Genomic DNA, 13,148 nt, shown 5'->3' with positions numbered 1-13,148 from the left:
ACCCCATTGTCAATATTAGATCAACCAGACAGAAAATTAACAAGGATATCAAGGACTTGAACTCAGTTCTGGACCAAGAGAACCTAACAGACATCTATACAACTCTCCACCCCAAATCCACAGAATATATATTCTTCTCAGCACCACAATGCACTTATTCTAAAATTGACCCATAATTGGAAGCAAATTACTCTTCAGCAAATGCAAAAGAACAGAAATCATAACAGTCTCTCAGATCACAGTACAATCAAATTAGAATTCAGGATTAAGAAACTCACTCAAAACCACACAACTACATGGGAACTGAACAACCTGCTCCTGAATGACTACTGGATAAATAATGAAACGAAGGCAGAAATAAAGTTGTTCTTCAAAACTAAGGAGAATGAAGACACCACATACCAGAATCTCAGGGACACATTTAAAGCAGTGTCTAAAGGGAAATTTACAACACTAAATTCCCACTAGAGAATTCAGGAAAGATCTAAAATCGACATCCTAATATCACGATTAAAAGAACTAGAGGCTCAAAACCTAAAATGCAATTAAAAACAAAAAAAAGACTGGAGGACCAAGATCAAATTCAAAAGCTAGCAGGAGACAAGAAATAACTAAGATCTGAGCAGAACTGAAGGAGGTAGAGACACAAAGAACCCTTCAAAAAATTAATAAATCCAGGAGCTGGTGTTTTGAAAAGATCAACAAAATAGACCTCTAGCCAGACTAATAAAAATGAAAATAGAGAATTGAATAGATGCAATAAAAAATGATAAAGGTGCTATCACCAACAATTTCACAGAAATACAAAATACCATCAGAGATGGTACAAACACCTACTACAAACACCTCTATATAAATAAAACAGTAAATCTAGAAGAAACAGATAAATTCCTGGACACTTACACCCTCCTAAGACTAAACCAAGAAGAAGTTAAATCCCTGAATAGATCAATAACAAGATCTGAAATTGAGGCAGGAATTAATAGCCTACCAATCAAAAAAAGTCCAGAACCAGATGGGTTCACAGCCAAATTTTACCAGAGGTACAATAAAGAGCTGCTACCATCCCTTCTGAAACTATTCCAAACAATACAAAAAGATCGAATCCTCCCTAATTCATTTTGAGACCAACATCATTGTAATACCAAAACCTAGCAGAGACACAACGAAAAAAGAAAATTTCAGGCCAAAATCCATGATTAACATTGATGTGAAAATCCTCAATAAAATACTGGCAAACTGAATCCAACAGCACATCAAAAAGCTTATCTAGCATGATCAAGTTAGCTCCATACCTGGGATGCAATGCTTGTTCAACACATACAAATGTATAAATGTAATCCATCACATAAACAGGACCAAAGACAAAAACCACGATTCTCTCAACAGATGCAGAGAAGTTATTTGACAAAATTCAACAGCCCTTTATGCTAAAATCTCTCAATAAACTAGGTATCAATGGGACATATCTCAAAATAACAAGGGCCACTTATGACAAACCCACAGCCAATATCATACTAAATGGGCAAAAACTGGAAGCATTCCCTTTGAAAACTGGCACAAGATAAGAGTGCCCTCTCTCATCACTCCTATTCAACATAGTATTGGAAGTTCTCGCAAGGGCAATTAGGCAAGAAAAATAAATAAAAGTTATTCAATTAGGAAAAAAGGGAGTCAAATTTTCTTTTTTGCAGATTACATTATTGTATATTTAGAAGACCCCATCATCTCAGCCCAAAATCTCACCCAATAAGCAACTTCAGCAAAGTCTCAGTATACAAAATCAATGTGCAAAAATCACAAGCATTCCTATACATCAATAGCAGACAACCAGAGAGCCAACTCATGAGTGAACTCCCATTCACAATTGCTACAAAGAGAATAAAATACCTAGGAATTAAACTAACAAGGGATGTGAAGGATATCTTCAAGGAGAACTACAAACCACTGCTCAAGAAAATAAGAGAGGACACAAACAGATGGAAAAAACAGTCCATGCTCATGGTTAGGAAGAATCAATATTGTGAAAATGGCCATACTGCCCAAAGTAATTTATAAATTCAATACTATCCCCATCAAGATACCATTGATGTTCTTGGGGGGAAAAAAAATCTTAAACTGCATATAGAACTGTAAAAGAGCCCACATACCCAAGACAATCCTAAAGCAAAAAAACAAAACAAAAAAAAAGCTGGAGGCATCACACTACCTGACTTCAAACTATACAAGGCTACAGTAATCAAAACAGCATGGTACTGGTACCAAAACAGAGATATAGACCAATGGAATGGAATAGAGACCTCAGAAATAACACCACACATCTACAACCATCTGATCTTTGACAAACCTGACAAAAACAAGCAATGGGGAAAGGATTCCCTATTTAATAAATGGTGTTGGGAAAACTGGCTAGCTAAATGCAGAAAGCTGAAACTAGATCCCTTCCTTATACATTATACAAAAATTAACTCCAGATGGATTAAAGATTCAAATATAAGACCTAACACCACAAAAACCCTAGAAGAAAACCTAGGCAATACCATTCAGGACATAGGCCTAGGCAGGGACTTCCTGACTAAAGCACCAAAAGCAATGGCAACAAAAGCCAAAATAGACAAATGGGATCTAATGAAACTTAAGAGCTTCTGCACAGCAAAAGAAACTATTACTACAGTGAACTGGCAACCAATAGAATGGGAAAAAATTTTTGCAATTTACCCATCTGACAAAGGGCTAATATCCAGAATCTACAAAGCACTGAAATTTATAAGAAAAAAAAACTCCATCAAAAAGTGGATGAAAGATACAAAGAGACACTTCTCAGAAGAAGACATAATGCAGCCAACAAACAGATGAAAGAAAGCTCTTCATCATTGGTCATTAAAGAAATGCAAATCAAAACCACATTGAAATACCATCGGCCAGGTGTGGTAACTCACACCTGTAATCCCAGCACTTTGGGAGGCCAAGGCGGGCAGATCACCTGAGGTCAAGAGTTCAAGTCCAACCTGACCAACATGGAGAAACCCAGTCTCCACTAAAAATACAAAAATTGGCCAGTCGTGGTGGCGCATGCCTGTAATCCTAGCTACTCAGGAGGCTGAGTCAGGAAAATTGCTTGAACCTGGGAGGCGGAGGTTGTGGTGAACTGAGATCACACCATTGCACTTCAGCCTGGGCAACAAGAGCAAGAGTCTGTCTCAAAAAGAAAAAAAGAAATACCGTCTCACGCCAGTTAGAATGGCAATCATTAAAAAATCAGTAGACAACAGATGCTGAAGAGGAAATAGAGAAATAGGAACACTTTTATACTGTTGGGAGTTGTAAATTAGTTCAACCATTGTGGAAGACAGTGTGGTGATTTCTCAAAGACCTAGAACTAGAAATACTATTTGACCCAGCAATCCCATTACTGGGTATATAACCAAAAAATTGTAAATCATTCTATCATAAAGACACATGCACATATATGTTTATTGTGGCACTGTTTACAATAGCAAAGACTTGGAACCAAACCAAATGCCCATCAATGGTAGACTGAATAAAGATAATGTGGCACATATACACCATGGAATACTATGCAGCCATAAAAAGGGATGAGTTCATGTCCTTTGCAGTGACATAAATAAAGCTAGAAACTATCACTCTCGGCAAACTGACATAGAACAGAAAACAAACAGCGCATGTTCTCCCTCATAAGTGGGTGTTGAACAATGAGAACACATGGACACAGGGAGGAGGGGACCATCACATACTGTGGCCTGTCAGGGGGTGGGGGCCTTGGCGAGGGATAGCAGAGGGTGAGGGGATTGGGGAGGGATAGGATTAGGAGAAATATCTAATGTAGATGACTGGGGGATAAATGCAGCAAACCACCATGGCACGTGTGTGTCTATGTAACAAACCTGCATGTTCTGCACATGTACCCAAGAACTTGAAGTATACTAATTCAAAAAACACAATATCTGCAAAGCACAACACAGCAAAATGCAGTAAAACAAGCTATGCCTGTAGATAGTGAGTACTGTTTTTCTAAAAGATGTTTACATTACTGCAAAAATAATAATTACAGTTGTTATGTAAATTTGATGTATACCACAGAAGTGAGCAAAATTTCCTTGCCAATTATGGCTTTAATAGTGGCTGTCCTAAGACTGTTCGTAATCTCTTCCATGGAAAATTGTCTTGATCCTCTTTAGAAGGTAGTTTATAATCAACTATAGGTCTCTAAAAGGTGTTGTTGAATGCAGGTTTCTGACAACTTTGGAGATTGTGGCATTAGAATAGAGCAAACATTTTGAGGACTCTCATGGAGAGCTGAAATGAATAACAAAACAGGAGTTAACTGCATAGACTGAACTAATAGAAAACTAAAATAATCTTTTCGACTTGGCTTTAAAACATTGCTGATCCTTTCCTTTGTTTTTCAGAGTTGAACTGTTCTTCTGAGCTATTTACAGATTTTAACAATTGAATTAAGTATACTCCTGTGAACAAAACTGGGGGCATATTTGTTTCTCTCTACATGATTTCTCAAATATTTGGAAATCATTTGTGCATATTCTTAAATTATGGCAATATAGTTATTTGCACAAGCGCAGTAAGAATGCTTTCATTCATAACAGGACACAATTGGGCAAACTGGTTATTTTATCATAGCTTTGACTGGAATGGCATGCCTTCATTGAATAAATCAAATTTGGCTTTTCCCAATGAAAATCCCTTAAAAAAACTGGCCTCATACCTTGTCTACTTACCACAGACCTATAGTTGATTATAAACCTATGCAGGGTTTCTCACCTGTGGTAAAGTAAAGAATGTCACTTTCTGACAGGCCCAGGAGCCCCATGTTATACTGAGGCCTCAAAAGGAGAGAAATTTACCCAAGTTATAGGTATTTGAGGGTACAAACCCATGGCTGGGATCAACTTCAAAAACATCTTATATGATATTCCTTATGAAACAGCTTTCCACCAAAGCCCATTTTAAAAGAGTCTATGTAAAAAATAATTATTCTTGCTGCACTTTATATAAATAATTAAGCAAATTATAATAAAGCAAATCAGTCTTACCATGATTTGTCTTTAGTGAAAATGGGAAACTAGAGAGAGAAAAAATTATTTCAAAAACTGTGGCATGCTTGTTATTAGATTCTAGTTCTTTTTCTACAATTAAACTAGCTCTGCTTATTCCTGTGAACCAACCAGTGATCTCTGGCTGCGCTCAGAATAAACAACAGGGATAGGTAATGTAAGAAGCTGAATCCGGGCCGGGCACCGTGGCTCACTCCTGTAATCCCAGCACTTTGGGAGGCCAAGGCGGGTGGATCACGAGGTCAAGAGATTGAGACCATCTTGGTCAACATGGTGAAACCCCGTCTCTACTAAAAATACAAAATATTAGCTGGGGATGGTGGCGCGTGCCTGTAATCCCAGCTACTCAGGAGGCTGAGGCAGGAGAATTACCTGAACCCAGGAGGTGGAGGTTGCGGTGAGCTGAGATCGCACCATTGTTGCACTCCAGCCTGGGTAACGAGAGCGAAACTCCGTCTCAAAAAAAAAAAAAAGGCTGAATCAGTATTCTAATTCTGGGCATGTATTGGAATCAGCTAGCAACTCCATATCAGTTTGGTTTTCAACAGCTACCCAGTTCATGGAAAACCTTCCAATTTAGTTTACTTGGGGTAATTTTGCTTTACTGTTATGGAATATTTTGCTGTTGTACTCTTTGTGTAGGAATACAGGATAAGCTTAATCAATATTTTCTCAACTTAAATACATACTAATCTTCCAAATATCACCTTTTGTTGGTACTGGGAGTTACAAATGGTCCTGAGCATACTGATGCTTTCTAACTGAGCTCCTCTCTACCTGGATTGCAAGAGACCCTAATAGGCAAGAATATCATCACCCCTACTCAGCACGAAGAAGTTACAGGAGATGGCTCTCTGTCCCTTAAAAACCCTTGGAATAACAGTTCTCTTATACAAGGGAGGGGGTACATGTCAAAGGTGTTAGAATCAGAGAAACTCCATCTTGAATAGGAGCTGAGATAAATTAGGGTGAAATCTACTAGGCTACATTCCCAGATGGTTAGGCATTCTAAGTCACAGAATGAGATAGGTCAGTTCAAGATATAGGTCATAAAGACCCTGCTGATACAACAGGTTGCAGTAATGTAGCTAGTAAAAACCCACCAAAACCAAGATGGTGATGAGAGTGGCCTCTGGTTGTCCTCACTGCTACACTCCCACCAGCACCATGACAGTTTACAAATGCCATGGCAATGTCACGAAGTTACTCTATATGGTCTAAAAAGGGGAGACGTGAATAATCCACCCCTTGTTTAGCATTTAACAAGAAATAACCATGAATATGGACAACCAGCAGCTCTAGAGGCTGCTCTGCCTATGAAGTAACCATTATTTTATTCCTTTCTTAATAAATTTGCTTTCACTTTACTCTATGGACTCACCCTGAATTCTTTCTTATACAAGATCTAAGAACCTCTCTTGGGGTCTGGATTGGAACCCCTTTCTGGTAACAGAATGATGTATTTTCTTTTGGATATATATCCAGTAATGGGATTCCTGAATCAAATGGTAGTTCTAAGTTCTTTGAGAAACCTCCAAACTGAGGAAGCTACTGCTCACCAGTTTCAGGTGTTTTTTTTATCTACTGGGAGTCTGCCTTTCCAAGGTGCTGGCTACAACCAATTATGATTTTAGAGATTAGCAACTGTCTGACCATCATATGATGATTGCCTGACATTCCTGGTGGTGGGACTCCCTCTCCTGCCCTGTTCATGTATGACTAGCTATCTAATATTACAGCCCACTTTCAAAACTGTAAATCTCACTAGTGACTTATCAGCCACTGCATTCAAAAGTCAAGTTCCTTCTCAAAGTACAAAGCAATCCCTGGAAACCCTAAAGCCAGACACTACAAAATCAGTGCAAAAGAGAGCAGAACTATAGATCTGAGAGAAGCCTGCTTATGATTTTTTTTTTCTAATGCCCTCACTTTAACAGAATTGCCCATGACTCTTGAGACTGATATATATCCAGTAATGGGATTCCTGAATCAAATGGTATTTCTAAGTTATTTGAGAAACCTCCAAACCTTCAGTTCCTCCACAGGAACTGAACTAATTTATGTTCCCACCGACAGTTCACGAGCATTCTCTTTTTGCCACATCCTGGCCAATAACTGGTGTTTCTTACTTTTCAATAATAGCTATTCTGACTGGTGTGACATGGTATCTCATTGTGGTTCTGATTTTCATTTCTCTGATGAGTAGTGATGTGGAGCATTTTTTCATATATTTGTTGGCCACTTGTACGCCATCTTCTGAGAAGTGTCTGTTCATGTCTCTTGCCCACTTTTTAATAGACTTGTTTTTGCTTGTTTAATTATTTGTTTCATATATATTATAGATACTAAATCTTTGTAGAATGCATGGTTTGCAAATAGTTTCTCCCATTCTGTAGGTGTCTGTTTACCCTGTTGATATTTTCTTTTGATATGCAAAAGCTTTTTAGTTTAATTAGATCACACCTGTCAATTTTTGTTTTTGTTGCAATTGCTTTTGAGGACTCAGTCATAAATTCTTTCCCAAGGCCAATGTACAGAATGGTATTCCTTAGGTTTTCTTCTAGGAGTCTTATAGTTTGAGAGTCTTACATTTAAATCTTTAATTCATCTTCAGTTAATTTTTGTACACCGTGAAATGTAGTGGTCCAGTTGCATTCTTCTGCATATAGCTTGCCAGATATTCAAGTGTAGAAAGTTGTATTTTGGAGACTGATTTAGTTTGATAGTTGGTTGTTTCAACTTAGCTTATTTCTTAATTGGATCACTGGCTTTAGGATAGAGCCATTTAATGAACAATGCCAAAGAAAGCATTTGCAGTTTTCAGAGCTTAATATCCAAATATATGAAAAGCAGACACAACTGGAAGTCAAAGTATCTAGATCTTTAAAAATTAAGGATCTCACATTTATATTGAATTCTGGGCCCCCAAAATAGGGAAATGTCATGGCACTTGCCCATGAAACACTTCTACAGTGCTTCACACTACAATGGTATTCCCCCCCCACAAGGCTTGTGAAAAATCCAATACCAGTCAATCCACTCTGTAATTAGCTCATCCCCTACAAAAGTCTTATCTCTTCTTGGAAACTCTTTCCATGGCCTGCAAATGCTCAAACCATTTTTCTTATCTAAAAGTGGAAACAAATAGCTATCTGCAGTAATAACCACCCATTGCAACCACAGTCGGCCTGTCGGCTGCGGCAAAGTCATATGGGTCTGCAACCTCAATTCTTGCCTCCCCAGAAGAAAGAATGATGCAGAAGGAGAGACTGACACAAGTTTTAGAGCAGGAGAGAAAGTTTATTAATAAGCCTTAAAGCAAGAAAGAAACAAGAGGGCCATGCAGGTGACTTGAAAGATCAAGTGTGCTGTTTGATCTTTTGACTTAGGGTTTTATTTGTTGGCATACTCTAGGGTCCTGCATTCCCTTCTACCCTGATTCTTCCCTTGGGGTGGCTGTCCACATGCACAGTGGCCTGCCAGCACTTGGGAGGAGAGCATGCACAGTGTGTTTACTAGAGTTGTATGCATGCTCACCTGAGGTGTCTTTCCTTACCACTCAAATGTCCCTGGAATGTTATGTACCAGTTAAACTCTGCCATTTTGCCTCTTAATGCACATGCTTCATCCCACTGTCCCAACTACTGAGATTTTATCAGGAAGCTACTGCTCACCAGTTTCTGGTGTTTTTTTTATCTATTGGAAGCCTGCCTTTCCAAGGTGTTGGCTATGACCAATTATGATTTGAGATTAGCAACTGTCTGACCATCACCTGATGATCACCTGACATTCCTAGTAGTGGAAATCCCTCTCCTACCCTTCTCATGTATGACTAGCTACCTCGTATAACAGGGCACTTTCAAAACTGTAAATCTCACGAGTGATTTGTCAACCACTGCATTCAAAGATCAAGTTCCTTCTCAAAGTACAAAGCAATCCCTGGAAACCCAAAAGCCAGACATCAGGAAATCAGTGCAAAAGAGAGCAGAGCTATAGTTCTAAGAGAAGCCTGCTTATGATTTTTTTTTCTAATGCCCTCACTTTAACAGAATTGCCCATGACTCTTGAGACTCAATGAAGAAGACAGAAGACCCCCAAAAAGGGGGTGTGAATGATGCTTTTTTGGTGTGTTCCTCAAGGCATCTTAGGGTTGCTAGAAATTTCCTATGTAGTACTGAAGATGGCAAGCAAAAGAGAAGCCAAGTGGAAAGAAATGGAAGATCAAGTTTTAGAGGAACCAATTAGGGGAGATTTTAAGCTTTCTCCAAGGCTAGTAAAGTTTCACATTTTTCTAAGCAAAATGCCAACAAAGGGCACAGAAGTCACTGTACTTTAAAAAAGTATTCATTGTTGGCCGGGCGCGGTGGCTCAAGCCTGTAATCCCAGCACTTTGGGAGGCCGAGGCGGGTGGATCACGAGGTCGGCAGATCGAGACCATCCTGGTCAACATGGTGAAACCCCGTCTCTACTAAAAATACAAAAAATTATCTGGGCATGGTTGGTGGTGCGTGCCTGTAATCCCAGCTACTCAGGAGGCTGAGGCAGGAGAATTGCTTGAACCCAGGAGGCGGAGGTTGCGGTGAGCCGAGATCGCGCCATTGCACTCCAGCCTGGGTAACAAGAGCGAAACTCCGCCTCAAAAATAAAAAAAAAGTGTTCATTGTCCTTTTAAAAAGTTGATTTCCCATAATGTAGACCTTTTGAAAAGGCCAGAAATGTGTTTTGGGTCAAAGTTTGCTGCTTATGAGTGTCACTACACAAAGTGTCACCCAAGTGTCATGAGTCTCTCTCTTATGTGTCTCAGACCACCTCTAACTGCCAGGTGTTAGTAGGATATTCAAGGTATAGAAGTGACCAGTTCCCTAATTTATACCCTTTACATTAAGCAAGAGTCTCTAAAATGTTCTCCTGCTGAGGAATACCTTATGAAGCCACTTCATATCCTGGGCAATGTCCTGACATTTTTGCAAAGCCTTTAGTCACCTGGATTACCCAAATGGGTCAGAGGGAACAACTGCCTTTTCTCTTACCAGCAACAGAACCCAGCCTCATGCACCTTTTGGTCTGGAACTAGCAGAAATTTATCAAAAATAAAAATATAAGCCTGAATTACAAACCATATAAAGCAGCTGCAATTTCAAAAGCATGCTTTGATAAAAAGAAGTGAAATCATTGGTGCCAAACTGCCTATACTATAACCCAAATCTTTTATAAGTCAGAGACAGAGAAAGTAAAAGTCCTTGTCTGATTGTGACCCCAAACCTCTTGTCCTGAGGCAGAGAAGGCAGTTATCTGCAGAGATCTTTACCTGAATTTCCTGTCCAAAGACAGAGACTGAAGCCCTCACTCTTAAAGGAAAGAGATGGTTTGAAAACTAGCCTAAATAAAATCTAGACTTCAACCAAACATAAAAAGAAGGTCCAGATTCAGGAGCACTCACCTTTTTGTTCCCAGTCAAACCTCTGGAATTAGTGGAACATGTTAGTTTCATGCTGATACCGAGTGCTGAGTCTGAGAGGGAACACCAGGGTAATGAGCAGGAGGTCACTGTGAGTCCTGTCAATTTTCTCCAGATAATGTTGACCAAAGGAAAATGCTGAGGCAAAATTAAATAAGTTGAGAGTTTCCTCAAGCCAAGTTCAAGACCTGCAACACAGGAGGATATATTCAAGCTGTCCTTAATATATGCTCTTATTTTATAGCAGTTACAAGTGGGTCTTTGAAGGAAGAAAAAAAAAGAGGCAGTTTCTAAGTTGTTTACCAGGAATTTGAAACTGGCACAATTTTCCCACAAAATTAATATTTATGTTGTTTTTTAAAAGTACATAGAAATTGACCCACCCTTGTCTTAAAACTTGGAACTTACATTTGTCCCATATGAGTTTCTTTTTCAGGAAACCAAACCTCAGGCAAGGAACTGAAGTTCATCAGATTATCACATCCAAACAATGAGACACCGACACTTCATCCATCAGGATTATTTCCTTACCCCTCCTAATTCCTGTTTGCCTGCCTTCTACATTATATAAACCCCCCCATTTTAATCAGTCAGGAAGATGGATTTGGGACTTTCTCTCTCATTCTCTGCAGCTATAGCACACCATTAAAGCCTTCTCTGGCAATACTCACATCAGTGGTTGCCATTCTGTGCAGTGAGCGGCAGGTTTGCCCTAGACCAAACCCCTGGCATTTTGGTAACAAATATAAATTAAAGTAACATAAGCTATTAACTGGCTTTACATTGTCCTTTGTATCAAAAATCTTAGAAAGATCATGAAGATAATGGGTGAGTTAGCTAGTCAGGAACCTACAGGGAAGAAAAAAAAGAACAAAATGCCTTTAAACAATTGCCCCTGGGCATAGGTGCTGGGGGCATAGCAGATGTCTTATACTCTTGTCTCATTACGCCTGATTAATTCTGCATATCTCACATAGTTCAGACTGCTCTGAGCTGTTTTCTTTTCTCTATCACATAGCTACCAAATGCCAGAGCCTTACTTTGAATATGAACAATATAATTCTAGAACCTCTGTTCTTAACCACTTCCTTGTGTTTCATGGGGTAGAGAAAAGGCAGATTAAGTCCTTAAGTGCTACAGCTTAAATTCAATTTAATTTTAGGCTTCCAGCTTTCAATTCAGTTTTTCATATTCACATGTGCTGCAAATTTCTTCCTTCCACCCTATCCAACTCTGGCTAAAAAAAAAAACTCAAGTGTCCATTAGCCCTGATGTTGGCATCCCTCCCAGCATATAAGACTGTGATAGCAGTCACCTACTCTAAATTCAATCTTATATGTTCCCTCCAGGGCCCAGGAATATGCTGCTAGACAATTATCAGAATAATAAATTATTAGAGCAAAGGGTCAGTGGTTATCCCATGTAGAACTAGCATGTCAACTCAGAATGGCAGACAAAAGCAGCACTCCATAAATAAGGTGGAAGAAATGGACCCTAAACTTTAGCTCCCCCAAGACAGAGATTCTAATAACTAGAGGATATACAAAGTGAAGTATTTGGGTCGAGTATAAAAATTAACACCAAGACAAAAGTATGCCAAACTGCAGGGTCTTTATTGCCGGTGACCAGGGAGGACTCACGTCTCTCCAGCCCGAGGCCCTGAACTCAGGGGGAGCAGGGTATTTATGCTGAAAAACCACATCCTGGTTTTAGGATCGAGGGGATGCAGGGCAAGCAACTTTACAGAAGCTTATTTTGGCAACCAATGATAAGCAAAGGCCAGCAACTCTGACAGTTACTGATAAGAAAAAGGCAAGCAGCTTTACATGATGGGCATTCTTTAGAGCGATCTAGCAGTTTTATTTACAGAAGCCAAGGTCAGCAGTTATTGCGAGGAGAATGGGGCAGCCATTACAACTTATTTTTGGAAAAACAGCTTTGTCTTATAAAATGGCATTGCTCAGGTTCTAACTCTAGGCCCGCTATAGCACACAAGGCAGGCCCAGATGACTGCTGAGCCATTGAAGAAAAGGAGAGGAGACTAAAACAGGTCTCTACAACATTGTTCAGAATACGCAAGACAAGAAATTAAGCATTACCTAAGCCATTAAGAGTGAGAATAAGGATAGAAAGCCCAGGGTCCCAAAGGTGCCACTGCCACTGTATCCCTGAAACCAAGCCATGAGCAAGGAAGGTGGGATAAAATGCTCACTCCTCACTTCCGTTTAAATAAAGATAGCATTGATACATCAGTTAGGGATCTGGCAAGAGACACATGGCACATTCAAATGGAGTAATGAGGAGAACTCAACAAGGGAACCACTGGCCATGGAGTAGGTAGCCTTCCTAGCTCCACTAGTATTTCCCTGGATGGGTCTTCTGCGAGCAGCTTCCCAGGGCTCCATCATTCCAGGCTTGCAACACTTTGCTAGGCAGCATAGCACAAGGAAAAAAGCACAGGATTGAGGGGAGAGTGGTAGATTCTAGACCCAGTCAAAAGCTGTGTGATTCTGGGCAGCTCTCAAGGACCAATTATCTTCCTACTTAACACATCCTGAACAGGAAGCCTTTAAGGGCCACTGTTTCAATTAATCTTC

General features: G+C 39.6%; 1 long non-coding RNA gene across 1 annotated transcript in view; it reads right to left on the bottom strand.

Moving 5' to 3' along the window:
* LOC118144263 (uncharacterized) overlaps positions 1-10,739 on the bottom strand; it is a 49,710-nt gene extending 38,971 nt beyond the window's left edge. The window contains exon 1 of the long non-coding RNA XR_013521930.1: positions 10,534-10,739. This is a non-coding gene — a long non-coding RNA (uncharacterized LOC118144263). The remainder of the gene's footprint in view (positions 1-10,533) is intronic.
* Between the last annotated feature and the right edge of the window lie 2,409 nt (positions 10,740-13,148).

The sequence above is a fragment of the Callithrix jacchus genome, chromosome 9 (genome assembly GCF_049354715.1).
Source record: "Callithrix jacchus isolate 240 chromosome 9, calJac240_pri, whole genome shotgun sequence".
Taxonomy (NCBI): Eukaryota; Metazoa; Chordata; class Mammalia; order Primates; family Cebidae; genus Callithrix; species Callithrix jacchus.
Note: the sequence above shows the minus strand (reverse complement) of the source record. Positions and strands in the feature narration are given on the sequence as shown.